This window comes from Lolium rigidum, chromosome 5, assembly GCF_022539505.1.
Source record: "Lolium rigidum isolate FL_2022 chromosome 5, APGP_CSIRO_Lrig_0.1, whole genome shotgun sequence".
Classification (NCBI taxonomy): Eukaryota; Viridiplantae; Streptophyta; class Magnoliopsida; order Poales; family Poaceae; genus Lolium; species Lolium rigidum.
Genome location: NC_061512.1, coordinates 28,494,296 through 28,521,874, shown reverse-complemented (window position 1 = coordinate 28,521,874; position 27,579 = coordinate 28,494,296). Strand labels below are relative to the sequence as shown.

General features: G+C 43.8%; 2 long non-coding RNA genes across 16 annotated transcripts; one reads left to right on the top strand and one right to left on the bottom strand.

Moving 5' to 3' along the window:
- Positions 1 to 5,782: 5,782 nt before the first annotated feature.
- Positions 5,783 to 6,653, bottom strand: LOC124654321. The gene is made up of 3 exons (XR_006988301.1): positions 6,566 to 6,653; positions 6,151 to 6,179; positions 5,783 to 5,978 (listed from the first exon to the last, which is right to left on the bottom strand). It is a non-coding gene; the product is annotated as an uncharacterized LOC124654321 (long non-coding RNA).
- A 5,417-nt stretch (positions 6,654 to 12,070) lies between these two features.
- LOC124658193 lies at positions 12,071 to 23,137 on the top strand. 15 transcript variants are annotated; one of them, XR_006989053.1, is made up of 16 exons: positions 12,076 to 12,535; positions 12,908 to 13,153; positions 13,716 to 13,836; positions 13,982 to 14,175; positions 14,260 to 14,363; positions 14,662 to 14,703; positions 14,812 to 14,886; positions 15,492 to 15,612; positions 17,290 to 17,421; positions 17,522 to 19,072; positions 19,155 to 19,466; positions 19,986 to 20,189; positions 20,664 to 20,796; positions 21,143 to 21,279; positions 21,573 to 21,669; positions 22,441 to 23,137. It is a non-coding gene; the product is annotated as an uncharacterized LOC124658193 (long non-coding RNA). The 15 variants fall into 15 exon arrangements; XR_006989059.1 differs by lacking the exon at positions 19,155 to 19,466 and having other exon boundaries at positions 12,073 to 12,535; positions 17,522 to 17,755; XR_006989058.1 differs by having other exon boundaries at positions 12,073 to 12,535; positions 17,522 to 19,466; positions 21,573 to 21,693.
- The last annotated feature ends 4,442 nt before the right edge of the window (positions 23,138 to 27,579 follow it).

The window sequence follows — 27,579 nt, the reverse complement described above, 5'->3', positions numbered from 1 at the left end:
GGTGTGCAAGGGGTGGGCGCGCCGCTGGCCACGCGGGATGCATGAGTAGTCTCACCGCATCAGCGAGCAGTATCTGCTGAGCCCCTTGCTGAAGCTGCCGACGCCGCCCTCCGACCTGCCCGCACGAGCTCCGGCGAGACATCACGCCCCGCAGCACGCGCTCCCGAATGTCAGGGAGGCAGCAGATCGAGCCTCGATCTGGAGACTTTGACCAAGACAGTAGTCGCGGTCGCCGCCGAGCAACACCAGTAGGCCTCCCGGCGACAATCCGCCCTCTCCTACATCCGTTAGCTCCGGCAGCGCCCCGCAGAGCCCTGCATCACGCGGATCTGGGCAGCGGCCAATCGTTCCTTGGTCGCGCGGATCCCGGTAGCGCCCCACCCTCTCCTTCAACGCGCGGATCCAGGCAGTCGATAAGGCGGGGGTGGTCGCCAACGGCGGGTCTTCTCGGCCTCTGACCGCGGGCGCGGGCGTATCTTGGCGGCCGCAGAGCGGATAAGGCGAAGACGGTCGCCGGCAGGGGCGCAGCTTGGCGGCCTGGCTTCATCCCGCAACCCGCCTCAACTCAGCTACCCCCTAGCCTCCGCCAAGCGTTCTACAGAATAGAATGCACGGTGGGTTCTTTCGGGATGGGGAAAAAATAACACGAACCGTTATGTAATGGCATTGTACAGTATTATGCGATTTGGTGGGAGGGTAAATCGGTCCAATGAAAAGTTGGACGAAAATTTTGGCAGAAACCTTAGCTCCTTTATTATTAGGTATAGATTTGGTCTGGTTAGCTTTGGCTCAAAACCAAACACACCTTGCACACTGAGTTAATGGACAAACATCTTGATGGCTAGGACCTCTTTTACGGGCTTCAAGCCGGCCTGTAAGCGTGACAATTGTACATTGATTTCTAATGGCCCATGAATAAGGCCCGGCCTAACTAAAAGGCCCGGCCTAACTAACTCTCAGACCTATCCACTTCTGTTCGCTTTACCACCTCCGCCCTTCACCCACATTATCTTCCGCCGCCCGCCGCCATCAGCCTTCGCTTGGTTCCAGCCAAGACGGGAGCTCCCTTGGTCCTCTCCCAAGATAGCTAGGGCTTGCGGCATGGAACTGCCACGGCAAGCAGCGAGGGCCATGCTTTTGAAGAGGGCGATAGCGAGCAGCGCCTTTACCGTAGCCGCTCGCTGTCGCCCACTTCAAAATCATGCCCCGGCTGGCAATCAGGTGGGCACGCCCATCTTTCGTACACACGGCAGGCAGGTATACTCATCGGCGCCGTCTTCTTCTGCGGAGACATCCAGCTCTTAATTTCCTTCTCCGGCCGTCTTCTTCTGCGGAGACATCCAGCTCTTAATTTCCTTCTCAAATTCATTGTTTGCTTGCCACTTCTTTTTGTGATTTGCTTCTTGTCTTGGATCTAATACATATGCTGAATCAGTTAGTTGCACTACGATTGACATGCTTCTCGACAAGGAAAGTCGATTGCCTAATAATCTCTATGCAGTATTATATGACGCCACTTCAGGAGGAGCTCCAAGCTTCTATTCTTGCATACAAATGGTTCTTTCTCTGCGAGCTAACACATGCCTGTGTATTTTCCAGATATATACTGTGCCCATCTCATGTTGTAAGTTTGGAAACCGTTTCTTAGCCTGTTGGTTAACTTATTAGTAGAACATTAGCAGGGCATCTGCAGAATCCTTGCTAAACGTTGTACCTGTTACAGTAGAATGTAAAGTCCTGAGTCATTTGAGAGGTACCCAAGCTCTCATGATCTCGATTCATGTCAAATATTCTTCATGTTCTCATTCCTTTCATATAACTAAACTAATAGTAAAAAATAGAGGTGATCATAGTTTGTTTAGTGGATCGTAATCTGTACTGTGCTGATAATACTTCTGGCATAGACGATATGGTGTTGGAATATTATGAAGCCTTTTTTTTTCCATTGGTACCGGTGGGAAGTTTGGAATAACAAAATAGCAGCAGGAGCTCTCCTGAAGCTTGCCATTTTCTTGTTATTGATAGTCTATATTGTGCTGACAATATTTCTGGATATAGACTATATGGTGTTTGAATATTTTTTTTTTTGAAGGCTAAACAATTTCATTCATTCATCGTGGAGTACAGTACGTTTACAATCAGTAGCCATGGCCTCTTCCACACAATCTGGGAAGTTTCTGTTCCAACAGTAATCTAACCCAGTAGACATAGTATATCTAGCTATTACATGTGCTACATTGTTTTGATTTCTTTTTTCATGCCCAACTCCATTGTGTCAGGTTTGATGCATACATATTGAAATCATGTAGAAGACTTTTGAGATTAGACAGATGTTGTTCTTTGCTCTGGATAACCTGTGTAATAGTGGAGCAGTCAGATTCGAAAATCACAGGCTTGTCACACCATTGGGCAGCTAGACAGGCTCCCTCTCTGGCAGCCAGAGCTTCAGACTCTGGGCGTCACAACAGTTTTGAAGATACTTGCCAGCAGCAAGCACAGCTTGACCCGTACGGTCCCAAATGACGATTCCAACCGAAGCTTGCCCTGTTTCAGCGATGTAAGAGCCATCAACATTAACCTTGAGCCATCCCTAATCCGGTGGCTTCCATTTCTGAAGGCCTGTCTTCATTTTCATTGTTTCCTTGCTGGTTTCTGGTTGGTGGTTCCCCAGTGGCTTCTTCCCTTTTGGGTCTAATGACGTGTTTTCAGAGGTAACACACAGGTTAGCATCTAGATAGTTTACATAATTTTGCCTGGTGCATTTCTTTTTTGTCTTGTCCAGAAGAACCAACTGCCAGCCCTCACCTGTTTTAATCATATCTTCTTCCGTGAGCAGGAGAAGTTTGATGATAGCCTGGTGTTTATGAAGCCATTTTGTTTTACCATTCGTACCAGTGAGAAGTTTGGAACTTTATGATTTTGGATTTGAGTAGGGGATGGCAAAGCAATACAAAACAAGTGTGATTAGTTTCAGTGGGGAGCTTTGGTGCATGCAGCAGGGAGTAGAAGGTACATGACACATATGCCAACAATGATGGGTACATGGTATGTGTCCGACAAGGGTTTTTCCATTCAACATTACCCTCCAGGCAATTATACCAAGTTAAATTTCGAGTTATGTAGATACCAAAACTATTGTAGAGCTAAATAACTTGCCAAATTGTTGAGTGCAACTTATAGGCTTTGAAATAATTTACTTGGAAGGGTGATTAGAACCACAATTTTGGAAAAAGTTATTAATGAGAACAGCACTTTATTTATTCTCCTTGTGTACAAGTTAAGTCTGAACATGGATGCAAAAGAACTTTTAAAGTTTGAAGTTGCCGTTTTCATCTTTGCTAGTACAAAAAGTTCTTCTCTTTGGGTCTAGGTTCTTGGCATTCTGTCCTATCATAGTGGTACCGATGTGTGCCATATCTCCCCCTACCACCCAGTATGTATTCTATGTTCCATGTCCCTAGATATTTGGAGCTACTACTTGTACACTTGTGGTCGCTTTTTGTTTCAAAGGTTCAAGAGATTTCGCAAGGAGATTTGGTTAAATTGGATCTTTATGTCTTAATAATTAGAAGCATAAAAACGTTGACCAACTGGGGAAGATTCCCTCCCTTGGTTTCTTCTGTTTGGGTCTAGGTTCTTGGCATTCCGTCCTATCATAGTGGTAGAGTAAGTAAACCAAAATCTAATAAGTCTTTATTCTCTGAATTGAGGCAGCATATACTATGATTCACCCATTATGGTAATAGTACTGTCTTCACTATTTTCTTTTCATGTTTCCCTTCTGATTTATCATTTCTCAAAAAATTCTCTTTTTTGTTACTCATAACATGAAATGAGCATGAACATAAAAGTTATACATGGTAGAGTAAGTAAACCAAAATCTAAGTCACCAAATGTGTTCTTTTATTTAAAGTTTCATTGTGATTGTGTGAACAAATAGCTCAGTGTCACTCGAGTCCAGCAATTCGAGATGCATGCTGTATGAGAGTGTTATCCGAAGATAAGCTTCAGTTACGGGCAGTTACGGTGAGAAGAAAAATTGGAAGCGCTAACTCATTGACTCGTAGTTATTGGAGCTTGCTGCTTGCCAAGCATTAGTTGATACTTGTGATTTCTGAAGCCTTTTTCATTGTGCAGGTACAAGAGCCTCGAGAGGAAAACAAATTCATGCAGAAGCTACATGCAAGCGTGCTGCCCTGTTACTCCGATGATCCTGTGCTGATATGCGAAGGAATGGTGTTGTTTTGCTGGAGTGGGTCACCAACCTGGTACTCTAAAAAAATGTAAAATGAAAAGAGCGGTGGTAGTTGATGGGCGGAAACTGTAGAATTGATACGGATGCATATATACATGTTTGTAAAACTTCCCAACTTTATTTGATACGGATGCATATATACATGTTTTAGCTAAAAACTTTTTTTTGGAATGGAGAAAGTATGTGTTAAGGGTTGCTGTCGGGAATGGTGCTAGTTTTTTTTATGAAAATAGGAATGGTGCAAGTTTCATAGTCGAGGAGCATCGGTAGTTTGAAAAGCCCAACCATCAAAAATAGAATAATGGGCGTTGGTGCATTGCCACGGTTTGTAAAAATTTAATTTTATCTGTGCAACTGTAAATAAAATATACCTGGAAATACACTTGTATAGAAACATAGAACAATATAGTATTACAGAAACAATAAAATTATCCTTTATAAGATATGATTCGGTAAAAAGGTAATAGTCATATGCCTAGAAAGCAAAAAACCCATATACTTACCTCATTTTCAAGCTATTTCAAGCTAGGTGTCCGCACATTGCTATGTAATGAAACAATAAATATACACATCATTCTACTAATTGATAGCTCGAGAACAAATCCCATTTTCAACATTGTGCCAATGAACGTGGCTTCTTCCTCACGCTTGTCTCTCACCAACGACTGCCATGAATTCCTTCCTTTTCTTTCTCTATATGACATCTGGTTCTTTCAACCATTGTTCGTCGCCTCCTTCACTCTAGAAAAATACTAGCCTTCTTCTACGGTATCTTCGAAAAAATATAACTACCCCATCGTTTGTGCCTATGCTACTGCACTTATTCCACTGTTCGTTGTCTTCTTTCAGCGGGGAAAATACTACTGGCTTCTTCCGTAGCAAATCTTAAAACAACCGGTAAAATTACTACCGCCTTATTTACGTTATTATCTACAAAAAAATTGCTCCACCATCCATTGCCTCTTTCAGCCAGCACGCGATGTTCTCTCTCCTGGCAACGCATGCTCCACAATGTAGTGCTACCGCCAATCTGCCATACTACTCTTTTTTTTTCATCGCCTCACGGTCAGCTAGTGATTTTTGTCCATACTATCCTCTTTTTTCACCGCATCATGATCATCCTACAGGCGTGGAAAAAAGTTCCAAACCTTAGCTATAATATCACGTCTATATTATTTCAACAATGTTTTCACAATAGCATTTCTAGAGTACTTGTACCCTCCACAATGTAGTGCTACCGCCAATCTGCCATACTACTCTTCTTTTTCATCGCCTCACGACCCACTGGTGATTTTTGTCCATACTATTCTATTTTTTCACCGTATCATGATCATCCTGCAGGTGCGGGAAAAAATTCCAAACCTTAGCTATAATAGCACGTCTATATTATTTCAACAATGTTTTCACAAGAGCATTTCTAGAGTACTTGTACCCAAAATATTGTGGTACTTCTACAATAATTTATCCAACAATCTAATAACCAAGGGCACGGCCACCACGCATACTTTCCAAGTTATGTTCTGACAACTCCAAATGAGTTGATGCTGCTAGAAGGCCACACAACAACCTAAACTGCCAGCATGGTAAAAGCAACACAAGTGAAAGTGAAGAAGCCGACACGGGGTAAGTGGGTGGCTGGCTGGCTGATTGGCAAAACAGACCTAAATCTCCTCCGTCATGCTGGTGTCTGAGTCATATCTATCCTCATCAATATCCTCAAGACCTGCACATACATAATGCTCCAATATTTAGGCAGCAATCGTACAGGAAGTGCCCAGGAAAAAAACTGTTCTCGTGTACTTCATTTAGCCCAAAAGCATAACCAATAAATGAAAAAACATTCTCTGCCCAAAATACTGGAATAGAACAGTTGGGAGCTTAGATCTTCTACATACCCCAGTCATCATGTGGTTTAGGACGCGACCTGAACCAATTGAGAACGAGATTACATTCATTAGGCTATGAAACATACAACGGAAAGGGACTTATTTTACAGCGAAACATTGGTGTTACTACTACTCCCTCCGTCTCAGATTAACATGCACGCACGTAGTTTAAGACAAAGTTTGACCATAGATTTGGTCAACAAAATATAAATTTTATGTCTACAAAATCTATATTATTAGATTCGTATGCAAAAAAGCTTTCCAATGATATAATTTTTATGATATATATTTTATATTTTATTGATTAAAATAATGGTTAAAGCAATTTCTTAAACTACTTGCGCGTCTGTTAAACTGAGACGGAGGTAGTATCATATATACAATGCAAGAAGTATCAGTCTACTTGGGTGAAAAATAGGCTTACCTGATGATCATTTCAGCTTTGGTATGGAAATCCTCCACAGAGCTCCATCGATTCACGAACTGACATTCCATGACACGTGACAGCCCAGGCCCTTCATATTAATAGAAGATATAAAATTTGAAGTCCCAGAGTATGATCATAATTTAGGACCATACACAAGCAAACATAAATTTGGCCAGAACTACATATATGAGTACACGACCGAACGAAATAGTTAAGAGAATTTTACAATTTTTGGCATCCAAGTTGCCAGCCTCTAATTCTGGACACCATGCGAAAGATTAAATACTGAGGTTTCAGGATAGAATGAATCTATCAATATACGCTCGTTGGTATAAGAATTTAAAGCAGCTTGGGGTTTGGAAAAGGGTGTGCAGTCAAAATTAAACAGCTATGTGCTTGGAACTTGATAGTGCATCCATCAAATAATCATGCATTAAATCGAGTAATAACTAGAATATATGCTCTATGTGCTCCATGAAATCAACTGTTGCAAACAATTTATCATGTTATTGCCTGACAAGCAAATCCCAAATCAGAGGAGACGGAATAGGAACAAGATGGTACCAGACTGTTTCGTATACCCCACCGGCAACCGCCAAGCATGGACCAGGCGGGATGAGCAGATTTTGTGCGGCGGCACCTGAACGCTGAACTCCTCGCAGTCCACCGTCTTCTTCTCGTTGAGGTTGACGGAGAAGATGTGCGTGGGAAGGCAGAAGTAGACCTCGCTGGCGCGCATGGGGTGGACGAGCACCACAGCAGGGACGACCTGCGGAGGCAGCCCTTTCGACCTGTAGCTCGGGTCGTCCCAGATCCTCTCAAACGGCACATCCACCCGGTTCGTCCATTTGGCATCCGCCGGATCATTGGAGGACAGCGTCCACATGCTCACCTCCATCTTTTCAGGGAGGTACCGTGGATCTGGACGTAACGCAGCCTGCCATTGCTGACCTTCAAGCAGCGGTACACGTCGCCGTAGATGGGGTTCGGGTAGAACGGCGCAGCGTCGGGAACGGACGGGAACATGATCTGGTGGAACCGCGGCTTGTCGGCGAAGGGGTCGCAGGCGAGGATGCAGTAGGAGAGGTCGAACCACCATAGGAAGAATTTGTGGGTGAGTACGCCGTCGCCGCGCCACTCTCTCCTCTCCACGATGTTGGAGCACTCGGCGGACTCCTTGTCGACCCAGGAGCACATGTCCAGTGTGCAGCGGAGCGTGACGCGGCCATGCTCCGCGAGGGACGACGGGTTGAGCTCGGCCACCATGAGGTGCGTGTCGCTCCGGTCGCTGATGAGGCCGACGGAAAAGCGGCAGCTCAGGCCGTCGCCGTCGGGAGGGACGATGCCCAGCGTCCTGCGTATCAGCGGGTCGCAGAGGTAGTAGGTGAAGCCGATCTGCTCGGAGTGGCCGCAAAGGAGAAGGATGCCGCAGCGGTCGGCGGCCGCGATGTAGGGGTAGTTGAAGTAGCCGGTGCGGATGAGGGCGTCGTCCGCGACGGTTACGTGGGAGGGGAGCGGGGCTTTGTTGAAGGTGAAGGACACGTTGGTGGATTCCTCGAAGATAGTTTCCTCCATCTTCACAACCTTCGAGATGCCGTACAGGATGAACCACTCCTCAGCCGCCGGAGCCACAACCTTCGGGCGTTCATAGCGTGCATGTACTACTGGGCTGGCCCAGGTAGTCCTCGCGCCGCCCCTTAATCGATGGACGCGTCGACCGCGTCGGTAAATGGCGCTGGCCGCGAGCTCGCTCTCGTGTGCCGCATCGGTAAATGGCGTTGATTATTTAATGCGCACGAACCGAAGCAGCGCGCGCCGAAGAACCACACCGGACGGACGGGGCTTTGCTTCTTTTTCTTTCTCTCCCGCAGTTAATGCAGACGAACCCATCTCTCTCCGCATCGGTAAATGGCGTGCCCATCGTTCCGCTCCTCTTTTCTTCTGCACAAACCGAAGCACCACATCCTTTTTCTTTCTTTCTTTCTTTCTTTCTTTCTTTCCATCCATTAATTTAAATTCTAATTCTATCGCGCGGCCGGCGGGGCGATTAATCCCATCAATTGCGCGTTCACAACGAATCGAAATGCTCTCAAAGGAAGCAACCAATTCAATTCATTAATTGCGCTGCTAGCTTGGACTTGGACTGGAGCCCATACGTACGCGCGCGTCCATCCACCATCCATCAACCAAATACACGCCCGCAACTAATTCATTCATTCGCGTACGTGCACAAATTGCATCACTCCTATTCCAACATACTACAAGTATTCCAACACCTTTTTCACAATCAAAATAATGGGCCTCTATCAGTACTACTACTATTATTGTGAGAGATTTAAAACAAAAAAAGCCGGCTTCTTCTCCCCTAGTTTGTGTTATTTTACGCGGGAATTTCTTCATCGCTCAAAACGATAACCACTCTTAATTTCGGCCCGAAGGGCTTGACCTCCTAGCTAGGCGAAGACGCCCGTCAGCGGCGAGGATGGGGAGGAGAGCTTGGGACCAGAGTCCGAGGAGAGATCGCCGCATAAATATAGCACCGTGTGCTCCCACGTCCGTGTGCGTGCGACGCGCTACGGCCAGAAAGAAGGCCGCGCCGCCATGGTTCCAGTCGCTAGAGTAAATCCCTGGTGTCCGTGGTAACACTCGGATCCATCTTTGGCGTATGCTCAAGTTTTTTTACTTCTATGATCTTTGGGTCTAGCTAGCTTGGCCCAAGTAAAGCAACACACGTTTGCCGCCAGGCCAAGGTACCCGCTTTCTTCCCAATTTAGAATGCATGTTAGTTTTGTTAAAGTCAAACTTTTTATAAAAATTATAGTAACTTTCATAATATAAAATGCTTATAATATGAAAGCATATTTCCTGATGGTTCATATAACATTGAATCAGTGTTGTAGATGTTGATATTATTTTCTATACATTTGATCAATTTTTTAACTTTAATAAAACTAATATGCATTCTAATTTAGGAAGGAGGGAGTAGTTAGGAGGGAGTGGTTTTCTACTGACAAGATCTAGCCAAAAGAGAGAGCAAAGACATGTTGGTTGCCATCACATGCATAAAATTATGCCACACTTGAGGTGTGGCGCCTGGCTGTTGATAATCTCCCAACTCAGAGAAACAAATGGCGCAGGACTCTTGAGGTGCATAACATATGTAAAATTTGTGGTGCTCAAACGGAGGACATCTACCATGCAGCGGTTGAATGCACAAAGGCCAAAGCTTTAAGACATAAGATGAGAGAATACTGGGACCTCCCAAATGAAGAACACTTTAGAAGAACTGGGAAGGATTGGCTTATTATTCTGCTGAGTAATACAAACAGGACGATGCACCAAGCCACTCTTCTTGTCCTGTGGAGAGCTTGGCATCTAAGGGATGATATCATACATGCAAAAGGCGAAGCTACTATTGAGCACTCTGCCAGGTTCCTCCTTTCTTATGCTAAGAGTTTTAATTCTAACCACCCTTCTTGTGACCACCCTCAGGATATAGACACAAAAAGGGAAGAAAACTGTGGTTACTAGCAGTATCCCTGAAGCGCAGAAGATAAACTCCTTTCTGGATGGAAAAAAGTCATGGGAACCTCCTCCTGTGGGTTGGTTAAAGGCCAATTCTGATGGCTCTTTTATCACTGAAACTCAGTCTGGTTCCACTGGAGTTGTTATCCGAGACCATAACGGTAAAGTGATTATTGCCGCAGGCAAAATCCTTCCCCGGTGCGGAAGTGCGGTTGAAGCTGAAGCTATGGGCTTACTTCATGTTGTCCATTTGGCAAACTCTAAGACTAGCGACAAGATCATCTATGAATTGGATTGTGCCACGGTCGTCAAAGACATGCCTTTGGGAAATGACTCATTGTCCCAGTTAAGAAGTATCTACGGTGACGTTTCCTCCATGCTAAAGAACTTTTCAGTTTGGATTTGTGTTTATGCTAATAGAGCTCAAAACATCGTTGCACATGAATGTGCAAGCTCGGTGAGAAAAATAGGTGTCGACTGTGTCTAGATTAGTTCTTTCCCAGACAATGTAACTAAAGCCATGGCTTTAGATTGTAATCGAACATCTGTTATATGATATAAAGCTCTTTTAGCCCACAAAAAAAAAATTATGCCACACTTGCTACTCAAACTCCTTTTTTGACTTAGAGGAGTAGTGACTAGCCACATTAATTCCGCGCGTCAGTTTAATTCCGGCTCATTTTTAACTTCCTCAACCCTAGAATTAATCTCGGCATACGCGTCCCCATGCATATTTTCTCCTTCTATACTAGTAGTTCTACTAGATGTCTCTGGATCTTCCAATTCGTGTGACGGCGTCTCCACCCAATCAGATCCCACGAATAGCCCCCAAGGTAGGTAAGAGTCGAAATGAACTGTCCAATCAGATCGCAAAGACGTACATCACCTACCGAAGACGGGCCCAAACCCTAGCCCGCTTCATTCCCCGTCCTCGAACTCTTCCTTTCCCATCGATATGCATCCACCCCTCCCTCGATTCCCCCAACCTCTCACCCACCATCGTCGGCACGTCCTCCCTCGCTGCAACGCGAGCCTAGAGCCTCCTATCGCTCCGCCACCCACCCCAACATCCATCGCCACCTAACCTCCGTCGCTACCATAGAAAACACAAAAGAGGGTACGCTCGTTGGTGGTGGCCACCCCAGCCATGGTGAGCCATGAAGCTCCAGAATTCACCTGCAGGAAGACACATACCACACGGTCATGGCTATGGCCGATGGAGAACGACATCGAGGAAGACCTAGTGGTCGCCTGCTCGAGGTGCTACCACCGGCGACCACCTCCCCGAGCTGCTGCTACTAGTAGCCACTCACTTTGTATGCATTCTGCCCTAAACAGAAGCCCGTGTGGAGAAGATAACAAAATATTTTTCCTCTGATATAAGCTTTCTTGGCTACTTATTTTCGTTGTTTCTCTCAAAATACACCCCATTATGGCCATCGTCGTAGATATGAACATATAGTGGGATCTAGGGAGAGAAATTCTCGACCGTAGGCGGGGGACCGCCAGTGAGTTCGACAGCTCCAACGATATGCTTGATGGGAGGTGATGCCACTTTCACGGGAGCTTCTAGAACTAATAAAAAGGAGTGACAAGGCCGAGGTGGCGGCAACACTATATCGTCATTAATAATGCTGGAAACGGTTTAAGAGAAAGCATGGTGGCATCTGTGCCGCCTCCGACCATCATCCGCCGAAACAAGGAACTAGTTACCGAGCCGTTGTCTCGACGGTGGCCCAACCATTGCTCAACTCGTGGCAGCTGTAGTAGAGCCCTAGTGTCGGCGGTAACACTCAGCTCGAGCCGGTAGGTTTTGTACTTATATGACTTTTGGGTGTAGCAAGTTTGGCCCAAAGAAAGAGAAAAGGTTGGTTCTAGCAGAGTTGAGTTTATGATAGTGTCATCACATGCAAAAATTATGTTAGACTAACCAACCACACTAATTTCTCGCATGTCATTATAGTAATTCTACTCCTTCTTTTCGACTTCCTCGCTCAAAGAAATAATTAGAGTCATTGGATCTTCCAATTCGCGTGACGCCGTCTCATCCCCTTCCTTACCCATCGATTGCCGCCGCCGCCCACCCACCGCCGCCGCAGCATCCATCGCCGTCCACCCTCCACCGCTCCACTAGACCTCGCCCTTGTCCTCACCGCAGCGCCGACCCTCTTCCTCGACGAGCACCCCACGGAAGTGGATGCGCTCGTTGTGGCGGCCGCGCTAGCCATGGAGCTCCACGGGTTTACTTGCAGCGAGGCGCGGTCGTGGCTCTCGCCGGCGCTGACTGCCGGGAGGGGCGCAGGAATGGCGACGGGGGGCACGGAGGAAGACCCGGTGGTCGCCTGCTCTGCCACCGGCGACCACCTCCCCGAGCTGCTGCCACCGGTGGCCACGTACCAGACCTGCTCTTCCTCACGCCCCCAACCTGCTCCTGCCCGTCAGGTACCTGTCCTCCTCCACCATGCAATGCTTCTAAATTTTATCACGTTGATTGAAGGAAATCCTGCAGAAATTCGTTGTCCCATACTCCCATCTAGCCATGGCGTCAGGTCAGGGTTTGGTCCTGATGCTATGGCCGCACGATTTCCTTCGAATGTTTTGCCACGAATCTGCAGGGAGAAAACCTATAGCATTTGCCGTTTTAGTCTTGGTTCAGTCGTCCATCATGGACAGAGTCAGCACTAAAAGATTTCACCATGAAAATGTAGTTTATAGATGTTGATTCAGCACCACTAGACGTTGTTTTACTTCCAGCTTGCTAACTTTCCTTAGTTCTGTACCTTTCCTGATATGGATGGACATTGGCATCCAAAGGCGCGCAGCTGCTGCACGGTTGGGTTGTTGTTGGAGACGGAGAGGTTGAGCGGGAGGAGATGCTCAGCTCACCAGCGGGTGGCGACCAAGGCCGCGCTCTTGCCGGCGCAGCTGCCACGGCATGCACCCTGCTGCTCGGGCCGAAAGGGGGGGGCGAGCAACCCTGCACCTGCGTAGCTGCAGGACGTTTCATGCCTGGTGCTACTGCTGTCTGTCTTCATCGACATGGTTCTGCCTTTGGGAGAGGTATAATCCCTCAAGTGTTGGTTTGTGTGTGGACCAATCAAACATGCAAAGCTCCTCTTAGGTTTTCAATAAAACATGTATATACTAATACAACATCCGGTTACTAATTCTACAATGCAGTAACTCCTGGTATCCAAATCAGCTCTATCTCGTTTGAACGTATCTAGAGCCTGCATGTGTTTTCTGAAAATTAACCTAAGCTTAAGGTAGCACTGAAATATGTTAATGCATATTGTCTTGTGTGATTACATAGTACATCTACCGATCTGTAATCATTCTTTCAATTCCCCATCTGGTTTGTAAAGGAGATTGAGCTGCTAGGAATATTTGGTGTTAGTCTTTATCCACACCCACTTAGTAGTCAACTAAAATGAAGTGTTTCTTGAACCGATTGCTTAGTTTGTGAGCCGAAACCGTAGGTTGGTGAAAAAAGATCGATGCTTGTTTTTATCGGCGAGCCATCGTGTTTAGAGTTGTGCAACTACTTAATTTTATCCCCTCTTCCGCGATCTACAAAATAATATCATACCTAGTGCTTGTGTTTGATGTATATATGTTCCAGGCCAGGTGCTTCATGTCATCATGTGGCATTCTTCTCGGCGCCTCTACTCTGCATTGTGTCATGCATGCACGGTTAATCCAACCTTCCAGGATCTTGCTCACAGATCTTAATGGTCCAGAAGGTATATTTTTATTTTACCATCTTAATCAACAATTCAGAAGTTAGCCACATTGTTAACTGTATTTATTTTCTATATTATGTGCTATTCAGATTTTCTGAGGTGCATACAGTTTACTAACTACGCATCTTCCTGTTTATGTGACCAGAATTTGCATACCTTGAAAAGTTGAAATACAGTACTGGGCAGTATCGTTCAGTTGCCTCAGTGTGCTAGCTTTCTTCTTTGGCCATCTGCGCCATTCTACGAACAATGGAGTTTCTAAAACTTCGAAATATGATTCATTGATGGTAGTTTTATATCTCATGACATTCTTGGTCTTCCTAATGAAGACTGATGGAGGTAAACACGCTTTAGCTTTAACCTAATTCAGGCCGACTGATAACAAGAGATTGGCAAACTAATCTATGCAGCATATTACTGCAGGTCTGTTAAGGATGGGGAAAACCCCCATCTTCTCTTTCATGGTGTGGCTGATGTCATCTTAATCACGCACATTCTCGAGAAGTTCCCTTCATGCTCATCTTTTGGTTTGTACCTGAAGTCTAAGATGTAATTAGATCTTTATTTCACTTCATTTGTTCATATGTGATTTCTTATACTGATAGACATCTATACATTTTGTGCATATCTTATGGAATATGGATAAATTCCATTGTAGAAATACATATGCATATAAGAATGGTTACATCTGTCTCACTTTGTTCAGTATCTTTTGCATGCAATGGTTCTTTTTTAGTGGTGCAATATGTCCGTATATATCTTTCCTTCATTGACTTGGCATTGCCACTTTTTTCCTATTTACTTATACTCTGTTGTAAATTCCAGCAGACGCACTTCTGGTATCAACTGGTCTCGTCTTTTACTTTGGTGATATGCTGGCTCATACTCTCTCAAAGTTATGATTTAATCCTAACTATATTTTTCATAAAAGGAGAAAATCTGATTCCTTTGTTTTTCACCATTATTGTGTGGCAGACGGAGTTCTCTGCATCATCGGAAGCACTCATTCTCACACCTGGAACTCGAAGCGGGACAGCCACAGTTATTCAGGTAGATGTTTTTTTTCAAAGTTCTGGCTTGGGCTTCTAGTGCATTTTAGAAAATGAGACTAATGTACTTGTGAGAGGCGTGACTGTACGCTCCACCAACCATTCTGGTTTGAGTCCTCTTCAACTCGAGTTTGGGTGCCTATTTCTTCTGTCAGTGGAAGTTAAATTTACTCAGTTCCCCATTTGGTAATCTAAAGGAAACGTAGGTTGTGAGCTGAATTGAAGTGTTAGTCCTTATCTGCACCAACTTAGTAGTTAACTAAATTGAAGTGTTTCCTGATCCGATTGTTTAGTTTGTGAGCTGAAACCTTAGGTTGGTGAAAACAGATCAAAGTTTATTTTTAGCGACTACCCATCAGCCATTTGGTTTGTAGCTGTAGCCTGGCAGGAGGTATCTTTAGTTTTCTAGTGATTTTTACCGTGTTGTAAAGTTCACTTAAACTGTTTCTAGTCATACTTGACCAAGCTTAGTAATTTTTTCACTTATAGTGGACGCAGATTGAGTTGTAGATTCATTTTTCTTCAATCCAGATGACCAAATATAATTATTTTATACTGACCAACTTAACTTTACTTGTACATGCTATTATCCACCTCGTCACGAAGGCGTTGATCTGGGTCGACACTAGACTGACTTCAGGCCACCTGACAGCATGCATGGCCAAATCAACTTGCTGCTGATGGTCTGGTGTTACACTCTCCTGCTGCTCAGGATGGACAAATTTTAGTAGGTTCCCTCCAGCCTCTGTCCTACTGTATTCTTAGGACCATGGCATTCAGTTCTTGCAACAATACCCTCTTGTTATGTAGCTTTCAGATTGGGTAGGTAGTTGTTTATTTAAGGTCTGGTACTTAGGATGGACAGATTTTTTTGGAATCGTGATTATGTAAATTGTAATTTCATTCTTAACCTTTGTTGCTTTGCCATCTTATTAGAAAAATTGTGGTGGTTTCACATGATTTTACGTTTATTGGTTCTTTCGCTGAAGACATATTCTTGTTCTTAGGACAAGTACGGGGTGGTCTTAATGCAGGATTTAAAACAAATCTTCTCTAGTTACAAGTATGGCATGTATCCATAATTTTATAGCATTGCTAGGATCATGGTTTTTCTTTTGTAGATTTATTGGATCTTCTTTGCTTTGGCTAAAGACTTCTTAGGACAAGTAAGGGGTGGTCTTAATGCAGGATCTAAAACCAATCTTCTCTAGTTACAAGTATGACATGTATAAGCATTGCTAGGATCATGGTTCTTCTTTTGTAGATTTTCTCTTTCCATGCCTTAACTCAACTTCTTTATTTTTCTCTTCAAGTTGCAGGCTTGTTCAATCTGCTTCAAGTACTTATGGATTTTGTCCGGTCATGCTTAACTGATCTACTTTGAATACATTTGGATTTCGCTAGTATTGTTTTCTTGTGTTGATTTGTTCGCTACATTTTCTTGATTCATCTTCTTTGTGGGTGATTTGTATTTTTTTTCTCTTTCATTCTTGCTTTCGTGCCGGATATATCGATCATTTTCTTATTTCACATTCATATTTATGAACTATTTTAATCTATATTAGAGTTTGCTGCCATTTACTTATGTTCTTCCATTATAGCATATATGTTATTCGTACTAATTGAAATATATCTTTTCCAAGAACTACCTTTGTTCTGTAGGAATTTATGAACCCTAGGCATCTTTATGTTTAATGCAGTGAAAAAAGTTGTCTAACCTTGCAATTGTTGCCAAGAGGACCTGGTGGTGGCATCCTTCACTGCTGCCAAGTTATTATTTGTTCTATCCCTGCTTAGATTTGATCCTTTGTATGCCAAATTATTTACTTCGACCATTTGTGTGATGGTATGTGAGGGCCAGGATGTAATATATGATGTTCAAAGTTGCAGGCTTTGTTCACTCTGCTTCTAAGGCTTATGGATTTTGTCCAATTAGGACCGGCTGATCTACCTTGAATGCATTTGGATTTTGTTCGGCTTTAGTTGATCTGGTCGTAGGGCATGTCAATTCTGCTTGACCTGGATTTTCTTTCTTGTCTTGATCTATTGTCTACACTTTCTCGATTCATCTTCTTACTAGATGTTTTGAACCTTTTCTTTCAATCTTGCTCCAGCGCCAGATTTGTGGATCATTTTCTTATTTCACGTTCTAGTTTACGTACAGTTTTAATATAATTCCTTGTGCTAGTCATAATATAATTCCATTATTTGGAATTGATTCAGTATGAATGGAGATTTAGTTGCCAGCTTAAACATTTAGTTTGCAATGACTAAGAGAAGAATGTTCTCTAAGAAATTGATTGATTACACTAGCTTTATTTTGGTTGTATGACAGAATTGCAATTTGTTTTCCTAGAAAATGCTTGGGTACTAGTATTAATCATCGTGGTGCTTGTGGTGACAGGGAACTCTTCTTATCGGCCAACTGTCAAGCTGCTGGAGCTAGGCCAAGGGAGTAGCGCCGCTAGTTCAAGGCTGGAGTTTCATTCCAGTATTAGAATAGGACTACATGAGGTACACATAAGTATTAGAACAGGTAAGGGGTTCAGTGAACATCCCAGGTTGTTGGGATGACATCTCCTAGGTTGTTTGCTCCTTCCTTGGCCCATGACTTTGCCTCGTCTTTGATTGTCCAGAACTGAAGGATGCACTCTCTCGAAGACACAATCATTGTGATATTTCTAGATCATCCAGGGCACTAGGATCGTCGTGGACGCCAGGCCCTTGTGCATTGGCTTCGGAGTGTTTTGCCTTGTAGTTTGCTACCACTCGAGGAGGGAGGCCTTATCGGCAGGTGGTCTGAATGTCGTCCGCAGCCAAGACAAGATCTCATGCCAGACAAGCCGTGAGAATGGGCATGCAATGATGAGGTGGTGCATTGTTTCCGACACTTGGTCGCACAAAAGGCATCGTGGGTGATGTTGCAGTCCTTGTCGTGCCAGCCTTTTAGCCGTCTAGCACCTGTCCTAATTGGCCAGCCAGTGGAAAAACTTGACTTTTGGGGGAGCCAAGGTCTTGTAGTGTGTTTCCAAGATGCACTATTTGTTGAGCCGTGAAAGGAGGCTAGGTATGCTGATTTGCCAGTATATTCTCCGCTAGCATGATGAGTTTGTCGTCGTCCAAGGATAGGCTGGTGTGCTAGATCATGTGCCAGAGGATGATGAGGTATTGTCCTAATTCATGCACCCCGAGGATGCCATGAATGTCCTGAGCCCAACAGTTGGCAGCCAAACCTTCAGCGACAGTTCTTTGTTTGCGTCTGCGTTTGGGGATGTCAGCCCTTTCCCAAGTGAAATCGAAGTTGAGGCGATGAAGAAATCTCGTTCATCTGCTGTGTGAACTGTAGGTCAAGGCCACTCCGAGCACGGATGTTATCAGTGCGGCCTAGGCATTGCCATCTCACGCGCAGTGCCAGGCCCGTGCTCCAGGTCCTGGACTCCCAGCCCTCCAAGTGATGTGGCCGGCACACCCGTCACCACTTGACACAGCAGCCCCCGCCGTTGGCATCGGCGGCTCCTTCCCAGAGGAATCCTCTCTCGATTTTCTCCATCAGCCTGATGGTCTTCTTTGGTGGCGCCAACACAAGAAGTTGGTGGATTGGATTGCTCCAACCACAGACTTGACAAGGGACAGCCTTCCTGGCTTCTGCATCCGCCGAGATTTCCAAGTTGGCAACTTTGCTGCCATTCGGTTGACAAGGGCCGGACTGCATTTGGGCTGCTGTTGGCCTTCTGATTGTTAGTGGGATTCCTAGATAGGAGAAGGGGAGCTCGGTGACAGGGAAATCAATCTCACCGCACTCGATCAAAGTTGCTAACTCTTGGCGTAGTTCACATGTAGGCCGGATGCTTCTTCATATAACTGCAAGATCTCCTTTACCGCCATGGCCTCCACAATAGTTGGCTGACAGAAAAGGATGACATCATTGGCACAAAGCGAGATGGATGGGATCGTGTGCTGCAGGTGCAGCTGCTGTTGAACTCCCATGATGACAGCTCATTGATTCAGCCTTCCCAAAATCCACAGCCTGGCACTGATAGTCCACAGCCTTCCCAGAGGAAAATTGGGGGACCTGGCTCTCCCTTGATCATTATAATCGTGCTTGCCGAAATAGCAGCACAGCCAGCCAGTCAATGAATCGGTCACTGAAACCCATATTGCTTTAGATTCACAAGAGCACAGCCAAGGTACTGGGTTACTTCCCTCAAATTTGTGTAACTTTAAAATTTTCTCAGTAGCACTGTCTTGATATCAATATATTCTGCCAAGACGGGAGCTCCCTTGGTCCTCTCCCAAGATAGCTAGGGCTTGCGGCACGGAACTGCCACGGCAAGCAGCGAGGGCCATGCTTTTGAAGAGGGCGATAGGGAGCATCGCCTCTACCGTAGCTCTCTTGCTGTCGCCCACTTCAAAATCATGCCCCGGCTGGCAATCAGGTGGCCACACCCATCTTTCGTACACACGGCGGGCAGGCATACCCATCGTCGTCGCCTGCTACAACCGTTTGCCGGCTCGCCTTCTCCGGCCGTCTTCTTCTGCGGAGGCATCCAGCTCTTAATTTCCTTTCCTTCTCAAGTTCGCGTATGTAGCTGGTTCCTTTTATGTGAATACACATATGTTTGAGCGTGTCCCTTCCATATTCATGAATGGAAAGATAATATGTAGCATTTCTCATGTATATTATTAGGCATCTCTGTTTTTGTTAGCTTATTGAACTATTCTACATTTTATGAACCACTTCGTAATGTTGTTTGTACTGGAATAGCAAATATAGGCAAATTTTTTGTGGCATAACCATCTTGTGGTTCTCGTGCTTACTACTTGCGTGGTTCTGTAGGTAGTGTTGCATCTCATCTGAACAAAAGGGCAATCATATTAGAGTCAGCGCTAATAAATGTGTTTTTGCTCTTGTGTATGTAATTGCTGATATTGATAATTCTGTGACACTAAATGAATCTGGATAATTTGGTGAATTCTTATGTGAAAACATAGTTGTTGGATTTCTTATGAACATTATTAACCATCTCCATTTTATTACCTTGATGGTGAACTATTCTTTATTTTCTGAACCACTTACTAATATATTTTGTATCAAAACAGTTGGCAAGCAAGTGGAGTTTCTACTCCCTAGTCCAAGAGATGTCAGGCTGCATGAGCTCCTAGGTCACTTGACTAACCGCATCCGGGAAACCTGGAGATGACATATGGTTTGGGAGATGCAACCCTGACACATGCCAGAGGATGTGATGGTCATTAACCTGGTAGTAGCATGCTCAGATTTGGTTGCGTCCCAGCCGTTCTAGGGTATGTTTTTCTTCAGCATCTGCAATATGTATGCTTTGGAACCTCGAAGTTTGATACTTCTGAGCATCGAAGTAAGATTTAAGGTTCAGTATCCAAAAACTAGATGATTAATATTTGCAACTCAAATATATGATTAGTTCTTGTTCTTTTGAGTACTTCAGCGTGCTGTGAGTATGTTGACATCATACAACCTCTCTAACTTTGTTATGGACTCAAAATTTCTGGACATGAATGTGTATTCTTCTTGGAGCAAGTGGATTACTATTATTTAGTTCTTAAAATGCTTTGCCTTGGACTGAATATCTTTTATTCCCTTGCTCAAACTGTTTTGCTTTACAAAATGTTTTACAAGCAGTTGTTCTCTTCCATTATCTGAAAAGTAATTTATACCTGAAATAGTGTGAGCTGTTGTATGGACAATGTGTATATGGACATTTTACTTATTTCTGTATGCTTATTAACATGTGTTTTCAGATTCAAAGCATATAGGAGGAGGCAGTTTTGGAGGGGAACCGGGAGGAGGCACGGTGGCGAGCTGCACGTGCCACTGCAGTGAGAGGTGCTCCGTGGATGCCACTCACACTTCTCCGAGGTCCTACCCTATAAGGTTACCTCTGCCACTATTCTATGTTAATTTAGGTCACTACATACTATTGCCATGCATGTTTCATTCAAGTGTATGTGTTGCTCTCACGGTTATGGATGAATGAAATTGAAGAGTTGCTTGATGCAATCTCGTCTTTCTTGGAAATAATCAATTATTGTACTTATACCTTCAGGCATTGACAAAATTGGGGCTGCTCTTATAACACTTCAGTTTCTCTTTCAAATGTCAATCTATTGTGTCTCTAGATGTACAGAAGTTTCTCAAAGTGGCATGTTTCTTTTATTTTTTCCATGGAAAACCACATCATATTTTTTTTCCCATCTGAACCTTCACATGTGAATTGCAGGTTTATCTGTACCTGGCTAATTACCTCTTTCTCATCAGAAATAGGATCGATTCATTGAGTCTGAAATGCTTTGATAGTTTGCCACTGGGATTTATGGCTTTCGCAAGAACTATGGATGCATTCATGTTGTGTTTTCTGTAAGTATACATGTTCTGTAGCTATAATGCTCATTGATGTCTAATTTTTTACATTCCTTTCTTATCTTGTAAATTCATAATGAAATAAACAGTGGCTTGATACAATCTTGTCTTGGAAATTATGAATGGATTGAAGAGTTGCTTGATACAATCTTGTCTTGGAAATATAATAACTACACATGTGCTTTTAAGCTTTAGATGTGCTGCATGTATAGGGCTGATCTTATTGGCTGTTTTCAGATCAATGGACATGAGTGATATGTGTTGATGTATTTGTTGGTTCTTGCATGCAGAGAGATGGCACAAGCAATGTCCACTCCCTATTTGGAAGTGATGAAGCATGTCAGGTCGGAGAGCGGGTTGTGCTCCCCAAGCCAATCCTTGATTACTGTAAGCAGATCATGCATGTGTTGGGTACCTACCTCCGCTTATTGTTTTGCCATGAATTCAGTTTGTCATGTGTTGTTCATGTTAGTTACATGAGGTTTAGATCAGTGGCTAGACTGCACTATCGAACATGTAATTGTTAAGTACCTTGTTTACTGAAGTGGTGGTAGGGTGTAGGAGTGAACAACCTATTTTTTTACCAATCCCGGTTCTATTGTCATAGGCAGATGCCTTTCTAGGTTTGCCCCTTCCGAATTTCTCTGGAAATTTTAATGTTGCTCATACTTGTTAGTTGCTGCATCATTGCACTTTCAAACTAATGTCAACATTTTAGGAAAGTGGTGTTGGGTGCATGCTGGGTTTCTCTCTATGATTTTGCCGTACATGTAGTCCTCAAGATCCTTCAAAAAAATTGATACATCTGTCACTTGAGCATAATTGATCAGTGACCTTCCTTGAGAAAACAGTAATTGGTTTATTGCGGGTCATTAAAGCCATCTTATTCTGGAAGTTGTTGTCAGTCTGCCATGGTAAATCCTGAAACTTTAGTAATGATATGCGTTGTGGTATTTTTCAAGTCCAAACAAGTCCCTAAATCAATCTCTTGTATTCGTTCAAACCGTGCTCGCATATCCTGTATGCTAATAAGGTGGTGGATTTTTTCATTTTGGTTGAGCCTTGTGGGTGTTCCCGTCTCTTGTGGCTTAATTTGAAATTTAGTAAATTTTTTTTTCTTATGTTGTTCTGACCGATCATTTGTTCTGATTGTTCCAGGATTTTGAGAAGGATGGAGGATGGGAAGAGAGCTTGGCTAATTGACAATCTGCATGCCCATTTGTGAGCTTGCCTTGTACACGTGAGAAAAGCCAATTAGAGGCTGACACGTTGATGGTTGTGTTCCAGTAGTGCCATATTTTGTTGATCCTTGCTAACCGTGTATCAACTGCCGCGAGAGCATTCAGCTACTATTATTTGAGTTGAGGCTTGTTTCCTCTTGTTTTGAATGTTAAGCAACTAGTGGAAGTAACATGTGTAATATTAGTGCCGTGATAGTCGGCTTGTGAATGTGCTTGTGACGACTGGAATTTGAGACTTTGATTATGCTCCAGGCTGATGATATTGCGATGGATGAGATGGTTTGTACCGCAAGTGTGCATGCAACAACTTCAATTAGCTCAGAAGGATTACTCCGTATTAAGAAGCTTGCACTTGGCTCCTAGTACCTAGCTCTGTCCAGGTTTACTCGTGTGTCTGTTGTAAACTGGATGAATCAACGAGTAAATTTTGAATTTTTGACTACATCCTCAAGTTGGAAATGTATGTTATGATGAATCATTGTTTGAGAATTTGCTGGCAGCCAGAATTTCTCTAGCTCTTGTTCTTATTCTACTTTTGGTGCCTTGTGTTTCTTGTACGAGAGTGAAAATATGAAGGGCCACATGAACATGCTTGATACTTGGGATTTTCACAAGTTTAGCTTTGAGGCAGAGCGTGCGTACGCAATATCTATGTTGTGAATTGTCAAACAGGGCAACGAATAACTTGGAATAAAATTCATAAAATCTCTAGCTACGGTATGCATCTTTGGTGTGCATGTCCACACAAATTAGGATTGAGGTTTCTTGCCGTTGCAAAATGAGTTGGAGCATATGTTCGTTTGAGAATTTGTCTGCCTTTGCTCGTAGTAGACGTCACTGGGGAATGACTAAATAGAAATTTCGTAAGCAAATATTTGCAGCATGCCAAATGTATAATAACACACAACATAACTTTTTTCTTCTCTTGCTAGAAAAATTCTTCTTGCTACTCTCTCTCTCTCTTTCTCTCTCTCAAAAAAAAGAAGCTTGTCCATTAAAAAATATTCTTGTTAGTTTAATAATACAAAGAAATCTAAGAATAAACCAGAGACACTGCGTTTATAGCATGATTTCTTGTGTCCATGCATGGTGGTCCCACCTGGTAGCCTGGGAGTGAAGTATTGGCTTTGCATGATGCATCGGGAGTTGATGCGTCATTTTGGAGATGCCAAGCACCACAGCAGAATTAAATAAGGACATCTCAATTAAAGGGACGGTTGGTGTCACGGAGATTCCATTCATGAGGCACTTAATCCCAGCCAATCTGGTAGCCTCTCCAAAAGATTAGCACTAAACAAGATTGTGCTGCAGGGAAACAAAAAATAGCTTAAAGGATCACAGAAATTGGAGCTCAGTTTTGAAGTTCAAACACCTCAGCCGGCCTCCTCCCTGTCTATATATACTAAGACATGTACACGTAGAGGCGGAAGTTCAGCTACACCATCGTTAGGAAACAAGATAAAACCAGTCAAGCAATTCATGGATGGAAATAGCTAGCATTTAATTAATTAGGAGGGATGGAAGCTCAAAATCAGTTGAGGCAGCAGTTATTACGGTGACCCATCCTATCCCACGAGCAAGAGCTAATCACGCCTCGTTTTCTTGTGCTTTATTCATCTCGATCATGCCAACTCATCTAATCACCTCCCGCCTCCTGATTCAAAGCTCGGTCCTCTCCTTTCCCTCCAAACTCCTGGCCTCTATAAGTACAATCCCTTAACGACACACCGCGTGTGGTTAGCGCGTGTGACTATGACTTAGACTTTGACTTTGTCGAGGAGAGGAGAGGAGAGGACATCTATCATGGCCGTGGTGGCAGCGCCGAGCCGGGACAAGGTTCGGTAGGCGTTTCTCGCCGGATGGATGGATGATGGACTGCATGGAATCGACGACGGCGGCAAGGCGCGCATGGCCGGCCAGCGATGTTCAGGTGCATCTCATCTATTCTGATTTTGTATTCCGCGCGCGGTGAGTGCAACTTATAGGCTTTGAAATAATTTACTTGGAAGGGTGATTAGAAAAACAATTTTGGAAAAAGTTATTAACGAGAGCAGCACTTTATTTATTCTCCTTGTGTACAAGTTAAGTCTGAACATGGATGCAAAAGAACTTTTAAAGTTTGAAGCTGCCGTTTTCGTCTTTGCAAGTACACGATCCAACTTTTCATACGTTGGAATCGTTCTCCGACTCGCCCATGTAAATTGCCGCCCCGACAAAGCGATTTCTCTCAGATTCAAATTCTCAATAATAGAATTGAAAATAAATGGCCACCGCGGATTGAAATTTTTATTGCTTTTATCCTCGGGCCGACGCAGGATATTAAAATCCCCCGCTAGCAGCATAGGTAATGGTTCAACATCACACATACGTACTAATTCGGATAGAAATTCGTGCTTATGACTATCCTGGGCCGCCCCATAAACGGGGACCAGCGCCCATTCATACCCATCGCATATAGACCGTAAACCCAGCTTAATACAAAACTCACCAGTATCAACCTTTTGGACCTTTAGTGTCGCCAAATTTATGCCAACTAAAATCCCACCAGATCTACCCTGAGGTGGTAGACAAAACCATGCGAATTCAAATCCGTTCGCAAGGTCTCGCAGGAAAGGTATACCAAAACTAGACCTTCCCGTTTCTAGCATGTGCTACATTGTTTTGATTTCTTTTTTCATGCCCAACTCCATTGTGTCAGGTTTGATGCATACATATTGAAATCATGTACTGTAGAAGACTTTTGAGATTAGACAGATGTTGTTCTTTGCTCTGGATAGCCTGTGTAATAGTGGAGCAGTCAGATTCCCTCTCTGGCAGCCAGAGCTTCAGACTCTGGGCGTCACAACAGTTTTGAAGATACTTGCCAGCAGCAAGCACAGCTTGACCCGTATGGTCCCAAATGACGACTCCAACCGAAGCTTGCCCTGTTTCAGCGATGTAAGAGCCATCAACATTAACGTTGAGCCATCCTAATCCGGCGGCTTCCATTTCTGAAGGCCTGTCTTCATTTTCATTGTTTCCTTGCTGGTTTCTGGTTGGTGGTTCCCCAGTGGCTTCTTCCCTTTTGGGTCTAATGACGTGTTTTCAGAGGTAACACACAGGTTAGCATCTAGATAGTTTCCATAATTTTGCCTGGTGCATTTCTTTTTTGTCTTGTCCAGCAGAACCAACTGCCAGCCCTCACCTGTTTTAATCATATCTTCTTCCGTGGGCAGGAGAAGTTTGATGATAGCCTGGTGTTTGAATATTATGAAGCCATTTTGTTTTACCTTTCGTACCAGTGAGAAGTTTGGAACTTTATGATTTTGGATTTGAGTAGGGGATGGCAAAGCAATACAAAACAAGTGTGATTAGTTTCAGTGGGGAGCTTTGGTGCATGCAGCAGGGAGTAGAAGGTACATGACACATACATGGCATGTGTCCGACAAGGGCTTTTCCATTCAACATTACCCTCCAGGCAATTATACCAAGTTAAATTTCGAGTTATGTAGATACCAAAACTATTGTAGAGCTAAATAACTTGCCAAATTGTTGAGTGCAACTTATAGGCTTTGAAATAATTTACTTGGAAGGGTGATTAGAAACACAATTTTGGAAAAAGTTATTAACGAGAGCAGCACTTTATTTATTCTCCTTGTGTACAAGTTAAGTCTGAACATGGATGCAAAAGAACTTTTAAAGTTTGAAGCTGCCGTTTTCATCTTTCGTAGTACAAAAAGTTCTTCTCTTTGGGTCTAGGTTCTTGGCATTCTGTCCTATCATAGTGGTACCGATGTGTACCATATCTCTCCCTACCACCCAGTATGTATTCTATGTTCCATATCCCAAGATATTTGGAGCTACTACTTGTACACTTGTGGTCGCTTTTTGTTTCAAAGGTTCAAGAGATTTCGCAAGGAGATTTGGTTAAATTGGATCTTTATGTCTTAATAATTAGAAGCACATAAAGCATAAAAACGTTGACTAACTGGGGAAGATTCCCTCCCTTGGTTTCTTCTGTTTGGGTCTAGGTTTTTGGCATTCCGTCCTATCATAGTGGTAGAGTAAGTAAACCAAAATCTAAGAAGTCTTTATTCTCTGAATTGAGGCAGCATATACTATGATTCACCCATTATGGTAATAGCACTGTCTTCACTATTTTTTTTTTCATGTTTCCCTTCTGATTTATCATTTCTCAAAAAATTCTCTTTTTTGTTACTCATAACATCAAATGAGCATGAACATGAAAGTTATACATGGTAGAGTAAGTAAACCAAAATCTAAGTCACCAAATGTGCTCTTTTATTTAAAGTTTCATTGTGATTGCGTGAACAAATAGCTCAGTGTCACTCGAGTCCAGGAATTCGAGATGCATGCTGTATGAGAGTGTTATCCGAAGATAAGCTTCAGTTACGGGCAGTTACCGTGAGAAGAAAAATTGGAAGCGCTAACTCATTGACTCGTAGTTATTGGAGCTTGCTGCTTGCCAAGCATTAGTTGATACTTGTGATTTTCTGAAGCCTTTTTCATTGTGCAGGTACAAGAGCCTCAGAGGAAAACAAATTCATGCAGAAGCTACATGCAAGCCTCCTGCCCTGTTACTCCGATGATCCTGTGCTGATATGCGAAGGAATGGTGTTGTTTTGCTGGAGTGGGTCACCTCCCTGCTACTCTAAAAAAATGTAAAATGAAAAGAGCGGTGGTAGTTGATGGGCGGAAACTGTAGAATTGATACGGATGCATATATACATGTTTGTAAAACTTCCCAACTTTATTTGATATGGGTGCATATATACATGTTTTAGCTAGAAACTTTTTTTTGGAACTTTAGCTAGAAACTTTTTTTTGGAACTCGTGGCCTCGCGCTGCCGGACTCCGCAGAACTCCACCTCTCCATTGACGAGCCGGCGAGGTCAACCTCGTCAAGGGCACTGCGGTAGTCGAGGCCGTCCCCTTCCTCCCAGTGTGGTCACCGGAGCCGCGGCGGCCGGCGGCCTCGACCGCGTGTCCTGCCGCTTGCCCGGGCACTTCCTCTCCGTCTATTACGGCCACGGCAGCAAGGACGCCTCCGGCTGGC